Source organism: Triturus cristatus, chromosome 3_2, assembly GCF_964204655.1.
Source record: "Triturus cristatus chromosome 3_2, aTriCri1.1, whole genome shotgun sequence".
NCBI classification, from domain to species: Eukaryota; Metazoa; Chordata; class Amphibia; order Caudata; family Salamandridae; genus Triturus; species Triturus cristatus.
This window is the reverse complement of record NC_140584.1, coordinates 33,004,228-33,023,863: the sequence shown is the minus strand read 5'-3', so window position 1 is coordinate 33,023,863 and position 19,636 is coordinate 33,004,228. Positions and strand designations below refer to the sequence as shown.

Here is a 19,636-nt window from a genome sequence, read left to right as displayed (position 1 = left end):
ATGTAATATGATTGTAGAGCAGCAGGGGAAAACATCGTCTCCTAATACATGCACAATCAATCTACCGCCAGAGGCTACCCCCTTGGTTGCAGTTCTAGTTGGGGTCCCACCTTTATCAGTTGGTGTTATTGAACCCACAGCGGCTTTATTACGAAAGACTAAGTATTGGTGTGAGCATCATTCTTCTGGTTCCGCTGGGATTTCTGATAATATTATCATGGCTAGACGAGTTGGATGGGTGGGTAATGGTCGCAAATGTGTCTCTGGGGACTGTATTATAGTCAATTTTCACAACCACAAAATAGCCGGTAGTATGTTTTGGAATGCAACTGATCCCTTTGGTGGGGATATTAGAGCTGTTCCCTTGGGGTTCTTCTATCCCCCCCCTAGGAGATCGCATGATCTCATTAGCATTCCTCAATTGGGCCGGTTTGTTCCCCATGATTGCGCTAGTAGACCATTTAATGGTAGGGATGGTAAAGCAGATATATTACCATCAAAAAAGTCATCTTTACTGCCTACACCCAGGAATAAAGGGCCGTTGGCCGCTTACAGATTTTTTCCCCTTACCCTGATGGATCAGAATGATTGACCACTGGGGTTAGGGGTGCCTAGAGTAGACTCGATCCCTATGGCCCAAGAACCAGTTGATAGCAGAGTAGACTCGAGTTTAAATTGTAAAATCATTACCTGGAACATCGCTGGCCTTAATTCAAAGAAAGATGATCCTTTGTGGCTGAATACTATAAAACAATATCGCCCTCCAAGAAACATGGGATAAGGGGGACGGATTTTGGATGGATGGGTATAGATCCTTTTCCCTACCAGCATGCCCATCGACAGCTGGTAGAGCCAAGGGCGGTTTGATGTTCCTTTTATCCCATAATCTCAAAGGTTCGTTAACAAGAATAGAGGTCGATTCTGTCAATTTATTGGCAGTAGAATTAAGCCGTCCAAATAATTTTAAATTGTTACTTATCAATTTTTATAATTCAAGTGATATTGAAGTAAGCAATCAGCACTTGAATAAACTGAACTCCTTTTTAGTTGATTATAGGAGAAATCTATCCACATTTTATCATATATTACTTTTAGGTGATTTTAATACACATTTATGTGACCATCATTGCTATATCTCTGACCAGTTGGTTCATATTAATTCAGAGACCCCTCACTTTGAGCACTCCTCTCGGGGTGCTGCCCTGGAGAGCCTCCTGGCTGAAACTGATCTTACTGAACCCTCTTTTGTAAATTTCGCTGAGCGTTGTCATACATTTAAGAATAGTGAGACAATTATAGATTATATTTTTTTGTCTCCTAATCTGCTAGATAAGGTAATCTATTATAATGCTATATTTTTGCCTTTTAGCGATCATTATCCTGTTCTACTGGATTGTGGATTTCTAGGAACTGGAGGGGAATCACTAGGCCCTAACAAAATGGTAACCTGTGATCCAGACAGGAGGCTTAAGTGGTCTAAAGCGCTACCTACCACCTTTTTTAATGATTTATGTACGAACACTAGAGATCTCATAACACTATGTAATGAACCTACAAATCCTGAGGCCGTTACACTGGGGGCTTTTGTGGGTATCTGCTCTCAGATTGCTGCAGATCTGATCTCTAAGTCTAAAGGGAAAGTGCATTTGGAAGAAAAATGGTTCGATGAAAAATGCTCGCAAGCACATCGTGCCTTAATTCTCGCCTTGAAAATTTCGCCGCAAGATAGGCCCTTGATAGCGAGACGAAGGAAACTTTATAAGCTTGCGATCCATAGGCGGAAGTCTGAAATTAAAGCAGAAACCTGGGATGCCCTTCTATCGGTTAACATCTTAAAAGATAGTGCCAAGTTTTGGTCCATTGTTAATACTCCCCTATTCTCAGGTCTGGATAACAACTGCCAGGATAATAATGTTACGGAAGCCCAATGGCTGACCCATTTTGAAGGGATTTATTGCTCTGATGACTCATGTGATTTCTTGCCTAATGACTCTTTACAGCAAGGGTTACCCCCTCTTATTTTTGAAGTCGAGGATATAGAAAAAGCCATAAAAAATACTTCAAGCAATAAAGCGCCAGGACCAGATCACGTTCCAGCGGATATTTATAAGTATAATCCCAGTTCCTGGGCAAAGATTTTGGCTAATGTCTTTGACGCTGTGGCTGTGATCGGGCCTCCTGCATCATGGTGTCACTCAACAATTATACCAGTTTTTAAAAAGGGCCAGCGGAGTGAACCAAGATGCGATAGACCCATATCCTTGATTGACTCGGTTGTAAAGGTACTGGGTAAAGTCATATTAGGTAAGATCACAGATTGGCCTGATGATGATAATAAAATCATAAGTAACCTTCAATACGGCTTCCGTAAAGGTCGAGGTACCATGGATCAATGCTTGAATCTTTTCCTCCTAATAGGGAAATATACTATGGCGAAGGAGGGCACGCTGAAGTTGGCATTTATGGACCTGACTTCAGCTTTTGATCTGGTTAACAGGTCCAAATTGTGGACTATTTTGCTAGATATGGGCCTGGATCCGGCTTTGGTTTATTTTTTAGGAGATCTCCACCGTGATCTCACTGCTTCGATCAGGTTGTCCCAGGATGGTAGGTGCTCTAAACCTTTTAAATCCAGGAGAAGGGTTCGACAGGGGTGCATTATGGCACCTCTGCTTTTTACCTTATACATTAATGCCCTGGATAAAACTTTGGTTAAAGCGACCTTGGACATCCCGCGTGTCGGTGATACTTTAATTCCAGTTCTCCTATATGCGGATGACGCTGTCCTACTGGCTAGAACGGCGGTAGGTTTGCAGCGTCTTTTAGACGCATTTGGAGATTTTATGGTGTCCCTGGATCTGGTTGTAAATATTGGTAAATCGCATGTTTTGTCTACAGGTCGTAGAGCCACAAAATCAAGATCTTTTTATTGTAATGGAGGCTTAGTGTCTTCTGTCCCTTCTTTCACTTATTTAGGGGTAGTTTTTGATGAAAATAGTACCTGGGCCCCACAGCAAAAATCAAAAAAGAATGCAGTAATTAGATCAACTTCTGCTGTACTAGGTTTTGTTAAACATTTGGGGGCAAGACCAATGGATGCCATTATTAAAATTTACACATCCAAGTGTCTGCCATAGCAGGATACGGTTCCGCTATTTGGGGCTACAAACCCCAGTTAGAACTACAGATAGCGGAAAACAGATTTTTGCGGAATCTTCTTTCAGTACCGCAATCTACCCCTAATTTTTCTTTACATCAGGAACTGGGTTTGGGATTTTTATCTGACACTCTGAGCCTGGCGCCGCTACTCTGCTGGATCAGAGTGTGGCTTAATCCAGAGTTAACCCTGAATCAAGAGATACTTCGGGATTGTACTAAATTGGATAAAGTGAGTAATATTAAGTGGCGAGTCTATGTTGAATCCATGTTTTCTAAATTAGGTCGTCAGGAACTATACGATCACCCAGAAAATATTAGGAAAGATGATCTGAAATGGGTTAAAACTAACTTTATAAATATGATGATGGCAGAAAGGGAAGGGATTGAGTTGCAAAAACCTCTAGTTAGAGCTCATTCTCTAATTAAAACAACACTGTCAATAGAACCCTATCTGCTAATAGTTACTAAACCGTTTCATCGTTGGCTCCTGACCAGATTTCGATGTGAGCTGGTCTAAACCTGAGGATGCAGGATTATGTTCCTGTGATAATTACTCTATCCAAGACACTTTACATTTTTTATTGTTTTGTAAACATTACACTGCCATTCGGAAGAAGTTTTTGGTTCCCGTACTTCGTAAGAGGGGGTTTTTACAGGCCAAACCTGCTTTATTTTATTTACAAATGTTAACCAACACGTGGGAAATTTTTAACATTGCTTCTTTCTTAGTGGCCGCGGTTAGGCTGAGGGGAAGAATTATAGTCAACTGACATTTTTGTATATCTATATAAGATAGAATATATAGCGATTGCTGGTCCCTTATGTATTTTTATGAATGTACTTATGATGAGTATAATATTGTTATTTATTGTATTTGTCTATGAATGTAAATGTTGTCTTGTACTTTTATGATTATAATTAATCGATTAAAGTGGATTGACTTGACTTGGATGCTGTCAGCCACAGACACGGGTCTGGCCTCCTGCTGCTGACCGAAACTCCAGCAGGGGAGGCCTGGACAATAGGTTTCCTGTCACAGGGAGGTAGCCAGACAGGCCTTAGTGGATTAGGGCTGGGTGGGAGCACTCCAGGAGTGCTTTGAAGTCTGCACTGCGGGCACATTTGATGTCCCTGTGCAAAGTCCAGCTCAAACCGGTTGCAGGGGCTACCAGCCCCTGATCTGGCACAAAACTGGACAAAGGAAATGGGTGTAGCCACCCCTCTTTCCTGACCCTCCCATAGGTGGGTCCCCAGAGTATGTCCAACTCCTTCCTTGGGTATAAGAAAGGAACCCCTGGCTACAGCACTTTATATTACACCTGGATGAAACTCTGCTACAAAAATCCCATAACTTCGACGATCTACACAACTAGATGACTGAAGAATCTCCCTTGGAGTAAAGGAGTTACTCCCCTGCTTGGCAGGCACCAAAGAGGCATCTGTCTGGTCTGCATTTCCGAAGCTCCTGCTGGACGCCAAAGACTTTGCAACACAGGAGATGGGACCCGTAGCCCTTGTCGGTGCCGTGGAACCAGAACCCATGGACACTGTGCACATTTGCAAGTGCATCAGCTTCTCGCCGTCCTTTGAGGCTGTGTATTGGGTTACTTGTAGCCCAGACCCCGAGCACCTTATGCACTGAAGATTGCTGGCCTACACTTTCAGAGTGTTCCGTGAGCCTGCTCTTGGTGTCTTCGCTCAAGGTACCTTCACGATCCCTGGTCCGTTGACTGGTGGGTCCCTGTGAAGGAAACTTTGACTTTATTGGGGCTTCCCTGGTTGCTCCAGACGTGCCCTGACTCTCCATTGCTTGGGGAGTCCCCAGGACCTTGCTGGTCTGCACCGAAGCATTTCTCCTCTTCCTGCATGAGTTGCTGTTGCCAAGGCTTGTTGTGTCCAATCCGGGCACCGACGCTGCAGCACTCGACATCCTTCATGGGACAGCTCGAATCCAGCTCCTGGTTGTCCTTGATGCCGCCTGGTCCTCGTGGCTAGAAGAGCCCATTTTCAATTCAATATAGCTTTATTCGGTGCAAATAAAATCAAACACCATAAAAGCATACTAATACACAAATAAAAGAAGACTTCCCCTCTTCTCACCTGAAGCACCCGACATCGGTGGGCATTCGTCTATCGTGCCCCTGGTCACTGGCAAGTGACCCAGACTCTGTCCCCTCTGCTTTCAGGTTCTTCACATCTTCGATCCAGGCTTGGATCTCTTTGGACACTTCTCCTCTTCCAGGCATCAGCAGTTTTCTGCAAGCTGCCATTGAAAACGACGAAGCGACCCAACACCATTTAACACGTATGCACCTGGCTTCCCTGGGTGAGTTAACACAAGTTCTCCGGTGCTCCCATGGGTGTTGGCCCTAGAACCATCTAAGTCCAAAAGGGTTTGTTCCTAGTCCACCTGTAAGAATCCTTAAACTTTAAAAATCTAACTGCGACTTTCCCCATAGAAGCTAACGGGAGCTCGCGGCTGTGTTCTCACACTGCACACGGTCCCCGTGGGTCCCCTGTGTCACTACCTTGGGTGGTACCTTGGGGTCCCAGTGATTCTACAGGCTCTAGGCCTTGTGTCTAGTCAAGTCGTAGTTCTTATACCACTTTCTTAGTATATGGTTTGGTCCGCCCCTAGGGCCTAACTTGTATTGTGCTGATTTACTGTAATATTTGAAGTGTAACATATGTGATTTTACCTCTAGCCTCATAAAGAGACTACTAGCGTGTGTTTAGGAATAAATACATATATTTTATATATATACCTGGTGTGGTCTCCTTTCATTTAGCCAGTCAAGAGATTATAGACTGGTAAAAGAAGCTGCTTTACATTCCTTCAAGACTTAGCCTGAAGGCTGCTCTCCATAGCTACCACTAGGATAGCTTTCAAATAAGTTTTTCTTTAACCTATCATCAATATGGGGTTGTTTGGACTGGTGCAAGGTGCCCACTATAACTAGTGGACAGTATATACCAGGCAAACTTCTCACAATGCATGCACGTCTGAAGGCTGTCCAGTGAACTCGGTGGTCTGGTGATGCGACATCACCCTCGGTGACGGCGACGCGCTTCTCCGGTGTTGCAGCCGCGATCAGCAGCGGCACGCTTCCTCAGCGATGCGACGACCCTGCAGCACGCTTCTCTGGTCATGCGACGGCACCCTCTGTGGCGACGTCACGCTTCTTCGGTGATGCAACGGTGAACAGCATCGGCGACACGCTTCCTCAATGATGCAACAGCGGCTGCTGCGGCGGTGTCACGCTTCTCTCTCGTTGCGTCGCGCTTCCAGCTCCCAACAGCAAAAAGGCATCACACATAGTTACAGGCCCTCCTGGCAGACTGGAACTCCCAGCAAGGAAGTTCAGGGAAGCTGGGGGTGAAGTCCGTTTGTGCCTGGGACTTCAGAAACAGGAGGGCAGCTCTTCTCAGGCCCTTGGGGACTTTTTTTCAGATAGACACAGCAAAGTCCTTCTTCAAGCAGGGGACACAGCACACAGCAAAGTCCCTTAGTCCTCGAAACAGCAAACTGTAGGCCAACCCCTGACAAACAGCAAGGGCAGTACTTCTCCTCAGTCTCTTCAGCTGATCTTTGGCAGGGATTCCTCTTGATCACAAAGTATCAATATGGGGTTGTTTGGACTGGTGCAAGGTGCCCACTATAACTAGTGGACAGTATATACCAGGCAAACTTCTCACAATGCATGCACGTCTGAAGGCTGTCCAGTGAACTCGGTGGTTTTCTGGGCCGCAACAGGCTCTGCGACACGCTTCTCTGGTGATGCGACATCACCCTCGGTGACGGCGACGCGCTTCTCCGGTGTTGCAGCCGCGATCAGCAGCGGCACGCTTCCTCAGCGATGCGACGACCCTGCGGCACGCTTCTCTGGTCATGCGACGGCACCCTCTGTGACTTTTTTTCAGATGGACACAGCAAAGTCCTTCTTTATGCGGGGGACACAGCACACAGCAAAGTCCCTTAGTCCTCTCCTCAGTAGAAACAGCAAACTGTAGGCCAACCCCTGACACACAGCAAGGGCAGTACTTCTCCTCAGTCTCTTCAGCTGATCTTTGGCAGGGATTCCTCTTGATCACGAAGTAGTCTAACTTTCAGGGGTTTCAGCTCTCATATTTATACCCCAAAAATGTTTGTTCTCTATGTGTGAGGGGTCCTGGACCCCAGTTCAAACCAGTTCTGGGTGCACTCTACCAGTGCACATCTTATTCCTTTGTGAGTATGGGCCAGGGCCATTAGACACACCGCAGGAGGTGGAGCCAACATTGTGGAAGGCAGGCAGAGCCCTATTCAGGCCCAGGTGCTACCCCTCCCACCACTCCAAATGCATAGCTTAGTGATGACTCACCCAGACTCCTGGAGCCACCCCAGCCCCTGTCACTCTCAAACCAGGCAGTGAATCAACAAACCGGCAGAGGCACACAGAAAGGTTGAACAAGAAAATAGCCACTTTCTAAAAGTGCTATTTTCAAACACGGAATTTAAAAACCATCCTTCCTAAAAGATGTGTTATTAAATTCTGAGTTCAGGGATACCAGACTCCAATTTTCGATCTTGCTCCTATGGGAAGAGATGCAGGTAAACATGTTACACAGCATTCCCCATTCTGTCCTATGGGCAAGATAGCCTTTTAATAGTGAAAAATGAAATTGGCTGTATTTCACTATTAGGATATATTACTCACATTAGTAGATGTCCTACCTTTCACATACACTGCACCCTGCCCAGGGGGATACCTCGAACCTACCATAGGGTTGTCCAATGTGTAAGAAAAGGGAAGGGTCAGGCCTGGCAAGTGGGTACACTGGCCAGGTCAACATGGCAGTTAACGGTGGAAGGCCTGAGACATCTTTTTAGGGCTACTCATGTGGGTGGCACAATCAGTCCTGCAAGCCCACTAGTAGCACTTGAATTACCAGCTCTGGCACACTCAGTGCACTTTACTAGGGACCTACTGGTAAAACAAATATACTAATCATGGACAACCAATCATAGCAACAATTTACACAGGGAGCACTTGCACTTTGGTACTGATCAGCAGTGGCAAAGTGCCCAAAGCATCTAAACCAGCAGAAACGACTTCCAGCACAGTATCAAAAATACAGGAGGTAGAGGCAAAAAGTCAGGGGAAACCACACCAAGGATGCCAGGTCTAACATGTGTCCCCTCCAGCTGAAAAGTGGGGAGAACTACCCATCCTCTTGGGAGTTCTCATCTCTAAGGCGGAAGAACCTGGACAGACCATCAGCATTGGCGTGTTCTGTACCAGGACGGTGTTCCACCGTAAAGTCCATTCCCTGTAGGGAGATGGATCACCTCAACAGTTTTGGGTTCTCACCCCTCATTTGCATTAACCATTTGAAGGGCCTGTGGCCGGTCTGAACCCAGAAGTGACCCAGAAGTGAGTCCCAAACAAGTAGGGCCTTAGCTTCTTCAGTGCCCAGACCACAGCAAAAGCTTCACTTTCAATTGCACTCCACCTCTGTTCCCTGGGAAGTAGCCTCCTGCCAATGAAAGCTATGGGTTGGTCCAAGCCCTTGTCATTCAATTGTGAGAGTACTGCTCCCACACCATGCTCTGAAGCATCTGTCTGCACCACAAACTCTTTGGAGCAATCAGGAGCCTTGAGCATGGGCGCGGTGCACATGGCAGCTTTCACGGCATCAAACGCGGTCTGGCAGGCATCGGTCCAGATCACCTTGCTGAGCTTATTCCTTGAAGTCAGCTCTGTCAAGGGGGCAACAATGGTGCTATACGCCTTGAAAAACCGTCGGTAATACCCGGTGAGACCTAAGAAGGCTCTCAAATCTGTCTGGGTCTTGAGGGGCTCCCAAGCAAATATAGTATCAATCTTTGCTTGTAGGGGCGCCACCTGGCCGCTCCCTACCTGGAGTCCCAAGTACACCTTAGATCCCTGCCCTATCTGCCACTTACTGGCCTTGATAGTGAGGCCTGCCCTTTGCAGAGCCTTCAACACTTCACAGAGGTGTTGCAAATGTTCTTCCCAACTGGAGCTGAGCACAGCAATGTCATCCAGGTAAGCAGCGCTGAATTCCTCCAGCCTGGACAGTACCCGGTTGACTAGTCTCTGGAAGGAGGCAGGGGAACTTTTCAACATAAAGGGCATGACACAGAACTGGAAGTGCCCCTCTGGTGTTACCTCTTTTTGGCCCCCTCAGTTAAGGCATCCTGGGGGGGACTTACCAGGGGACTTTTCCCAACCCTACTTCACCAGACTCAGAGTTCCTCTCACAGGGTGACAGTACATGAGTTCAAAGGGACTGAACCCTAAGGACTTCTCAGGTACCTCCCTGTAGGCAAACAACAGGCATGGCAAAAAGACGTCCCACTTCCGTCTCATGGGCTCCACATGGCTTTCAGGGTTTGGTTGAATCTCTCAACCAATGCATTCCCTTGAGGATGGTAAGGAGTGTTGAACTTGTAAGTTACCCCACACTTCTCCCACAAATACTTCATGTACTTCGAGATTAAGTTGGTACCCCGGTCAGAGATCCCCAACAATGCACGACCCACCACTGGGGCCGTGATTGTCCAGAGAGGGACAGTTTCCAGGTACCTGGTGGCATGGTCCACCAAGACCAAGATAAACGTGTTGCCTAAGGCTGTATTGGGTTCCAGTGGCCCCACAATATCAATGCCCACCCGCTCAAAAGGGGTGCTCACCATGGGAAAGGGTTGGAGGGGAGCCTCACACTTCCCTCCACTCTTGGCACTTGCCTGGCACGTCTGGCAAATCCTGCAGTGTGAACTGACGTGCTTCCTCATTTGGGGCCAGAAAAAGTAGGTGGCAAGCCTCTGAAAGGTCTTGTCACACCCCAAATGTCCTGCGAGAGGCCAGTCATGAGCCAGACCCATTAGGAAGGCCCGGAAGTGCTCGGGTACCACCAGCACATGGGCTGCACCGGGCTCAGTGACCTTAGGCTCACTATAGAGTAACCCATCTTCCCAGTAAATGAGATGAGTCTTGGACTCGCCACCTGCCGCCTGGTCTGCAGCCTGTTGCCGCATACCACTGAGAGAAGGGCATTCCATCTGCGCCTTGCTGAATTCCTCCCTGGAAGGACCTCCTTCCTGCTGCCAATGGGCCAGCTCAGGCATGTCTCCCAGTTCAGCTACCTGCACCCCTGTAGGTTCCAGGGCTTCCCCTCAGGTTCTGATTCCTCCTGGACTGCGGGAACGGTTGGGGATGGTTTCCCATGCCCTCTGCCCCTTCTCTTCCTCGCAAGAACCTGGGCCACTGTTTCAGGCTCTAGGTCTGCTTGATTATCCCTACTGGCTGCCATTGACCGAGTGGTCACACAGATCCACTCAGGGAGACCCAACATCTCCAAATGAACCTGGTGTTCCACCTCCCTCCATGGGGAACTCTCCAGGTCATTTCCCAGCAGACAGTCTACAGGCATGGATAGACTAACAACGACCTTCAAGGAACCTGAGACCCCCCCCCCCACTCAAAGGGAACTAGCGCCACTTTGCAGAGGCGCACGGAGTTGTCTGCTGCAACTACAGGGTGAAGTGCATTGGGAATGACCTGCTCCTCAGACACCCACTGACACCTGACAGATGTCACGCTGGCTCCTGTGTCTCTCAGAGACTCCACCCTCTTCCCATTGATGGTCACCCACTGCCTGTATTTTTTAGTGTTCTCAGGCAGTTAGGTTTCCTGGACCATCTCTCTGTCTCCTAAAGAGACAAGGGTCATAACTGCTTGCTCCTCCCCTTCATTGGAACTAATTCCTCCCCCAAAGCTACACTCTCTAAACCCAGTGTCTGAGCACCAGTGTGTGCTTGGGATTTCTTGGGGCACCTAGGGGCAATGTGGCCCTTCTCACCACAGTTGTAACATCTGGGGGAACCCTGGAAGTTACACCTGCCCTTAGGGGGATGCGACGTCTTAGGTTGGGGGGGCTGGGACTCCTTTCCCTCTGAACTGTTTTGGGGCCCTTTAGAGTATTCCTTTTGGTTACCTTTGTCCCCCCTACTCTTCTGCTGGGGACCCTGCCCACCCTTGGCTGTGGTACCCACAATCCCCTTGTGGACCCTGGTACTGGTCCAGCGGTGCGCCTCCTTAGCAGGCTCACTGGGATCAGTTAACTTACTTTCCAAAAGATACTGGCGCAGCTCTGGAACGCATAGACTGCTCAAGTTGTCCCAACTAATTAGGTGGCACAACCCCTCATAATCAGTAACTTTGCTGCCCTTTATCCAACCTTCTAGTGCACGTGTGTACACCATCACACATTCAACCCAAGTGTCTGAATCATGCTTCTTGAAGTTCCTGAACCTCACTCTTTACTGTTCTGGGGTGAGCTCATACTTGAGGCATAAGGCCTCATTCATATTGGTCTAGGTCAGGGTACCCGCCTTCTCTAAAGGTGGTAAAGCTGCCCTCCCAGAAGCCTCAAAGTGTTTCCATAGGCCCGTCCCCCAGGTCCTTTCAGGAACCTCATTCATCCTCAATGCAAGCTCATACGATTCAAACCATCCATAAATATTCTCTCCCTTCTGGAAATTCTGCACTACATCCTTGGGTATGTACACCTTACCCCCATGCACTGGCTGTGCACTGCCACCATTTGAACTCAAGTTGCTTAGCCTTGATGTCCAGTTCCTCATGCTCAACTCATGAGCTAAACGCAATTTCCTTTCTTCCAAGCCACGAGCCCTCTCCTCTGCCTTCTCCTTGAGCCTCATGACCTCCAGCTCATTCTCTCTGATCCTCTGGTTCTCGTCCCGCTCCTCTCGGGAAAGACTTCCTGCGGAATGGACGCTGGCAGCCCTTGAGGCTGCCTTTGGCACAGGCTAATCCTGTGGCCCAAAACCATTCCCTTGAGCATCCTCATCCACTTCCCCATTCTCTGGCTCCTCAGCTCCTTTGGCCTCCCACCAGGCTTTTAAGGCCTTCTGTAGCTCATCCTTCTTAGCGCTACTCCTCGTGTGACATCCCAAATCCTTGCAAAATTGTTTGAGTTGATCTACCTTGTAGGAATACAAATCCTCAATGTGAAACTCCAATTCTGCCTCCTCACTTGCTGCTTTACCTTTCTGAGACATGATACGTGGATGACTCAAGGATCAGATCAAAAATAGAACAAAAAAGAAAACACAGTATGTGGTTGCATAGTAGTCTGCACTAGTCTAGTGATGTACACCAATCACTGTGGATCAAGTACAAATAGTTCAAATCCCACCGCTGCAGCCAATTTTAGAAATGGGGGTCTCTAGTTGGCAGAGATAGGTACCTTTGACCAAATAGGGACCGTTGCTTCTAGTCAGGGTAAGGGAGATAGACACTGTAGCTAACCCCTGCTCACCCCCTTGGTAGCTTGGCACGATCAGACAGTCTTATCCCAAAGGCAATGTGTAAAGTATTTGTACCAACTGAGTGTAACGCAGTGAAAACACCACAAATGGACACCACACCAGTTTAGAAAAATAGAATATCTTTATCGAAACAAAACAAGACCAAAACGACAAAAATCCAACATACAGAAACTCAGTAGAATGTCTTTAAACAAGCATTTGCAATGCAATAGGTCTCGCATTTATAAGAGTTTGAGCTATTGGCATTGTAAAATTACAATTCCTTTTATTTATGTTTTGGTTTTAAAACAAATTAAAGGCATTGTCATTTACAATGTCAGTAGCATAAAAGCAGTGTGTGGAGTGCAGCAGTGTGTGGCGTGCAGCAGTGTGCGGCGTGCAGCAGTGTGTGGTGTGCAGCAGTGTGAGGCATGCAGCACTGTGTGGCGTGCAGCGGCGTGCAGCAGTGTGCGGCGTGCAGCAGTGTGCTGCGCGCAGCAGTGTGCTGCGTGCAGCAGTGTCGTGCAGCATGCAGCAGTGAGTAATGCAGCAGTGTGTGGCGTGCAGCAGTGTTTTGCCGTGCAGCAGTGTGTGGCATGCAGCAGTGTTTCGTGTAGCATTGTGCGGCGTGCAGCAGTGTGTGGCGTGCAGCAGTGTGTGGCGTGCAGCAGTGTTTCGTGAAGCAGTGTGCGGCGTGCAGCAGTGTGCGGCGTGCAGCTGAGTGCGCCGTGCAGCAGTGTCCGGCGTGCAGCAGTGTGTGGCGTGCAGCAGTGTGTAGCGTGCAGCAGTGTGTAGCGTGCAGCAGTGTGTGGCGTGTAGCAGTGTGCGGCGTGCAGCAGTGTGCGGCGTGCAGCAGTGTGAGGCATGCAGCAGTGTGAGGCATGCAACAGTGTGCGGCGTGCAGCAGTGTGAGGCATACAGCAGTGTGTGGCATGCAGCAGTGTTTGGCGTGCAGCAGTGTGTGGCGTGCAGCAGTGTGAGGCGTGCAGCAGTGTGAGGCGTGAAGCAGTGTGCGGCGTGAAGCAGTGTGCGGCGTGCAGTAGTGTGAGGCGTGCAGCAGTGTGTGGCGTGCAGCAGTGTGAGGCGTGTAGCAGTGTGTAATGCAGCAGTGTGTAATGCAACAGTGTGCGCAGCAGTGTGTGGCGTGCGGTAGTGTGCGGCGTGCAGCAGTGTGCGGTGTGCACCAGTGTGTGGCGTGCAGCAGTGTGTGGCGTGCAGCAGTGTGTGGCGTGGTTTGTAAACAACAAGAAAAGCGGACATCAAAGGAAGGGTGGGAGGGAACGAGCATATGGGGTGTGAGTTGTAACGAAAGTTAATTGATGTAAGAGAGGATGCAGGAAGTGAGGCCGAGCGCGCGCTGGCGAAAGCAGTCTGCTGCTTTCAAGTCCGATGCCAGAAGCCAGCTTTGCGCTTGAATGCCTCACATGCACTGGCCATAAACTGCATTCCTAAGGTCTTGTGCCCCTTACTAAATCTCTCTGAATGCGTGAGGCGGCGCACACGCAGGAAGTAGCTGGTGGCAAATGGAATGCGCGTGGTTGTGCGCGTAACCGCCACCCGATCCGCCTGGGAAGCCTTTGGGAGCATTTTCTGAAGCCCCTACATAAGTCTCGCTGAGCGATCGCTTACGTGATATCCAGGCGAGACCTAAAAAGGGTTGTTGTTAAAATAAACTTGTAGATGATAAATGCAACACTTTCGTCTCAAAGTACCTGGGAAGTCTGAAGCAAAGCAAACAAAAGGGGCGCAGAAAAGTCGATGCATCAATTCTTCCTGCGCTCCAGTTCCGATGCGACAAGATGGCGCCTCGATGCATTGCGATGATCCGGTGCGATGCAACATAATGGCATCTTGGTTATGATGCGACAACGTGGAGGCGATGCGTGCACGCCCGACAGCCGTGCAGCGAACTCGGTGGTATTCTGGACCGCAACAGGCCCTGTGACACACTTCTCCGGTGATGCGACAGCACCCTCGGTGATGGCGACACGCTTCTTCAGTGTTGCGGCGGCGCGCTTCCTCAGCGATGCGACGACCCTGTGACATGCTTCTCCAGTGATGCGACGGCACCCTCTGTGGCAGTGGCATGCTTCTCCGGCGAGGTGACGGCGAACAGCAGCAGCGGCGATATGCTTCCTCGATGATGCGACAGCGGCTGCTGCGGCTGTGTCACGCTTCTCTCTTGTTGCGTAGTGCTTCCAGCTCCCACCAGCAAAAAGGCCTCACACACAGTTACAGGCCCTCCTGGCAGACTCGAACTCCTAGCAAGGAAGTTTAGGGAAGCTGGGGTGAAGTCCTTTTGTGGCTGGGACTTCAGAAACAGGAGGCCAGCTTTTCTCAGGCCCTTGGTGAATTTTCTTCAGATGGACACATCACACAGAAAAGTCCTTCTTCAAGTAGGGGACACAGCACACAGCAAAGTCCCTTAGTCATCTCCTCAGTAGAAACAGCAAACTGCAGGCCAACCCCAGACACACAGCAAGGGCAGTACTTCTCCTCAGTCTCTTCAGCTGATCTTCCTTGGCAGGGATTCCTCTTGATCACGAAGTAGTCTAACTTTCAGGGGTTTCATCTCTCATATTTATACCCGAAAAGTCTTTGTTCTCTATGTCTGAGGGGTCATAGACCAAGTTCAAACCAGTTCTGGGTGCACTCTGCCAGTGCACATCTTCTTCCTTTGTGAGTGTAGGCCAGGGCCATCAGACACACTGCAGGAGTTGGAGCCAGCATTGTGGAAGGCAGGCACAGCCCTATTCAGGCCCAGGTGCTATGCGGAATTTAAAAACCATCCTTCCCAAAAGATGCGTTATTAAATTCTGAGTTCAGGGATACAAGACTCCAATTTTCTATTGTGGTCCTATGGGAAGATATGCAAGTAAACATGTTACACAGCATTCCCCATTCTGTCCTATGGCCAAGTTAGCCTTTCAATAGTGAAAAACAAAATTGGCAGTATTTCACTATCAGGGCATGTTGCCCACACTAGTAGATGTCCTATGTTTCACATACACTGCACCCTTCCCAGGGGGGTACCTCGGACCTACCATAGGGGTATCCAATGTGTAGGAAAAGGGAAGGGTCAGGCCTGGCAAGTGGGTACACTGGCCAGGTCAACATGTCAGTTAAGAAACTACACGCAGGCACTGCAGTGTCAGGCCTGAGACATCTTTTTAGGGCTACTCATGTGGATGGCAAAATCAGTGATGCAAGCCCATTAGTAGCATTTGAATTACCAGCCCTGGCAAACTCAGTGCACTTTACTAGGGACCTTCTGGTAAAACAAATATCTCAACAATGGACAACCAATCATAATAACAATTTACACAGGGAGCACTTGCGCTTTGGCACTGATCAGCAGTGGCAAAGTGCCCAAACCATCTAAACCAGAAAAAACGACTTTCAGCACAGTGTCAAAAATAAAGGCAGTAGAGGCAAAAAGTCTGGGGAAACAACACCAAGGATACCAGGTCTAGCATTTACCTACAGCAAAACAAAAAAAAAACAACAAAAAAAAGTCTACAGCACCTGGTATTCACAGGCTGTCTCCCACTGAGGTACTAACCAGGCCCAACCCTACTTAACTTCTGAGATAAGACAAGATCAGGTGCTTTAAGGGTGGGACGGCCCCATAGATATGAAGATCACTGACTTTAGGGCTCTTAACCTTTTTCATTCTACTTCAGTGCTGGCCAAAGTAAGCAAGACAAACCACCCACATTCACATAAAGCAAAACAAAAAGCTTACAGCACCTGCTATTCCCAGGCCATCTCCCATCCAGGTACTAAGCAGGCCTGACCCTGATTAACTTCTGAAATCAGACGACATCAGGTGCTTTAATGGCTGTAGGAATGAAAAGTACTGAACTTGGGGCTCTTAGCTTTTTTAATTCTACTTCAGTGTTGGCCATTGTAAGTGAGAGAAACCACCCTCATTCACCTAAAGCAAAACAAAAAAAAGCCTACAGCACCTGGTATTCCTAGGTGGTCTCCAATCCAGCTACTTACCAGGCCCAACACTGCTTAACTTCTGAGATCGGACAAGATCAGGTGCTTTCAGGGAGATATAGCTGTAGGCAAGAAAAAGACTGAATTTGGGGCTCTTATCTTTTTGATCTTAGCTTTTTTCATTCTTCTGCGGTGCTGGCCATAGTAAGCGGGACAAGCCACCCTCATTCACCAAAAGGGAAATCAAAAAGCTTCCAGCACCTTTTATTTCCAGGCGGTCTCCCATCCAGGTACTAACCAGGCCCGACTATGCTTAACTTCTGAGATCAGATGAGATCAAGTGCTTTCAGGATGGTATGACAGTAGGCATGAAGAGCACTGACTTTAGGGCTCCTAACCTTTTTCATTCTACTTCAGTGCAGGCCATAGTAAGAAAGACAAACCACCCACATTCACATAAAGCAAAACAAAAAGCTTACAGCACCTGCTATTTCCAGGCAGTATTCCATCCATGTACTAACCAGGCTTGACCCTGCTTAACTTCAGAAATCAGACAAGATCAGGTGCTTTCAGGTTTGTATGACTGTAGGCATGAAAAGTACTGAATTTGGGGCTCTTAGCTTTTTCATTCTACTTCAGTGCTGGCCATAGCCAGTGAGAGAAGCCACCCTCATTCACCTAAAGCAAAACAAAAAAAACAAAAAAAAGCCTACAGCACCTGGTATTGCTAGGCTGTCTCCCATCCAGGTACTAACCAGGCCTGACGCTCCTCACCTTTTGAGATAACACGAGATCAGGTGCTTTCAAGCAGGTATGGCTATAGGCATGAAGAGCACTGACTATGGGGCTCTTAGCGTTTTTTCATTCTACATCAGTCCTGGCCATAGTAAGCAAGAGAAGCCACACTCATTCACCTAAAGCAAAAGAAAAAAAGCCTTCAGCACCTGGTACTCCCAGGCTGTTTCCCATCCAGGTACTAACCCTGCCCGATCCTGCTTAACTTCTGAGATCAGACAAGATCAGGAGCTATAAGGATGGTTCTATTGTAGGTATGAACATCCTGACTTTGGGGATCTTAGCTTTTTTCATTCTATTTCAGTGCTGACTATAGTAAGCAAGACAAACCACCCACATTCACATAAAGCAAAACAAAAAGCTTACAGCACCTGCTATACCCAGGCAGACTCCCATCCAGGTACTAACCAGGCCTGACACTCCTCACTTTTTGATATAACACAAGATCAGGTGCTTTCAGGCTGGTATGGCTGGAGGTATGAAGAGCACTGACTTTGGGGCTCTTAGTTTTTTTATTCTATTTCAGTGCTGGCCATAGTAAACGGGAGAAGCCACCCTTGTTCACCTAAAGCAAAACAAAATATATATATCTTACAGCTCCTGGTATTCCCAGGTTGTCTCCCATTCAAGTACTACCCAGTCCCAACCCTGCTTAACTTCTGAGATCAGACAAGATAAGGTGCTTTCACAGTGGTATGGCTGTAGGTATGAAGGCACTGACTTTGGGTCTCTTAGCTTTTTTCATTCAACTTCAGTGCTAGCCATAGTAAGCGAGACAAGCCACCCTCATTCACCTAAAGCAAAACAAACAATAACAAAACCTACAGCACCTGGTATTCTCAGGTAGTCTCCCATCCAGGCAGTAACCAGGCCAGACCATTCTTAACTTCTGAGATCAGACAAGTTAAGGTGCTTTCAGGGTGGTATGGCTGTAGGTATGAATATCACTAACTTTGGGGCTCTTAGCTTTTTTAATTTTACTGCAGTGCTGGCCATAATAAACGAGACAAGCCACCTTCATTCACCTAAAGCAAAAAGAAAAACCCTACAACACCTTATATTCCCAGGTGGTCTCCAACCTAGGTTCTAATCAGGCCTGACCCTGCTTAATTTCTGAGAACATATGTGATCAGGAGCTTTCAGGGTGGTATGGCTGTAAGCATGAAGAGCACTGACTTTGGGGTCTTAGCTTTTTTCATCCTACTTCACTGCTGGCCATAGTAAGCGAGAGAAGCCACCCTCATTCACCTGATACGGAAAAAAAAAGCCTACAGCACCTGGTATTACCAGGCTGTCTCAAATCCAGGTAAAAACCAAGCCCAACCCTGCTTAACATCTGAGATCAGACGAGATCAGGTGCTTTCAGGGTGGTATTGCCATAGACATGAAGAGCACTGACTTTGGGGTTCTTAGCTTTTTTCCTTCTACTATACTGCTGGAAATAGTGAGCCAGACCGCACTCATTCACCTAAAGGAAAACAAAAGCAGACAGCATCTGGTATTTCCAGGCTGTCTGCCATCCATGTACTAACCAGGACAGAACCTGCATAGCTTCTGAGATCAGACGAGATCAGGTGTTTTCAGGGTGGTATGCCCATAGGTATGAAGAACATTAACTTTGTGGCTCTTAGCTTTTATCATTCTATTTCAGTGCTGGCCATAGTAAGCAAGGCAAACCACCCTCATTCACCTAAAGGAAAACTAAAACAAAATCGTACAGCATTTGGGATTCCCAGGCGGTCTCCATCCAGGTACTAACAAGACCCGACGCTGCTCAACTTCTGGGATCAGGTGCTTTCAGAGTGATATGGTCACAGGTGGAAGAGCACTAACTACGCGGCTCTTAGCTTTTTTCATTCTACTTCTGTGCTGGTCAAAGAAAGCAAGACAAACCACCCACATTCACCTTAAGCAAAACAAAAAGCCTACAGCACCTGGTATTCCAAGGCGGTCTCCCATTCAGGTACTAACCAGCCCAGACCCTGCTTAACTTCTGAGATCAGAAGAGATCAGGTGCTTTCAGGGTGGTATGCTCATAGGTATGAAGATCACTAACTTTGGGGCTTTTACATTTTTTCATTCTACTTCAGTACTGGCCATACTAAGCGAGGTAAACCCCCCTTATTCATCTAAAGCAAAACATAGAGCCTGCAGCACCTGTTATTCCGAGGCGGTCTCGCATCCAGGCCGGACGCTGCTTAACGTATGAGATCAGAGGAGATAAGGTGTTTTCAGGATGGTATGGCTGTAGGCATGAAAAGTACTGAATTCGAGGCTCAGCTTTTTGAATTCTACTTCAGTACTGGTCATAGTAAGTGAGAGAAGCCACCCTCATTCACCAAAAGCAAAAAGAAAAAAAAAGCCTACAGCACCTGGTATTGTCAGGCTGTCTCCCATCCA

At 47.9% G+C, this 19,636-nt stretch overlaps 5 pseudogenes; all 5 read right to left on the bottom strand.

Moving 5' to 3' along the window:
- Window positions 1-16,452: 16,452 nt before the first annotated feature.
- On the bottom strand, window positions 16,453-16,571 carry LOC146856742 (5S ribosomal RNA; annotated as a pseudogene).
- Window positions 16,572-16,690: 119 nt separating this feature from the next.
- On the bottom strand, window positions 16,691-16,809 carry LOC146856741 (5S ribosomal RNA; annotated as a pseudogene).
- Window positions 16,810-17,824: 1,015 nt separating this feature from the next.
- LOC146856740 (5S ribosomal RNA) lies at window positions 17,825-17,943 on the bottom strand (annotated as a pseudogene).
- Window positions 17,944-18,501: 558 nt separating this feature from the next.
- LOC146856739 (5S ribosomal RNA) lies at window positions 18,502-18,620 on the bottom strand (annotated as a pseudogene).
- A 538-nt stretch (window positions 18,621-19,158) lies between these two features.
- LOC146856738 (5S ribosomal RNA) lies at window positions 19,159-19,277 on the bottom strand (annotated as a pseudogene).
- Window positions 19,278-19,636: the final 359 nt, after the last annotated feature.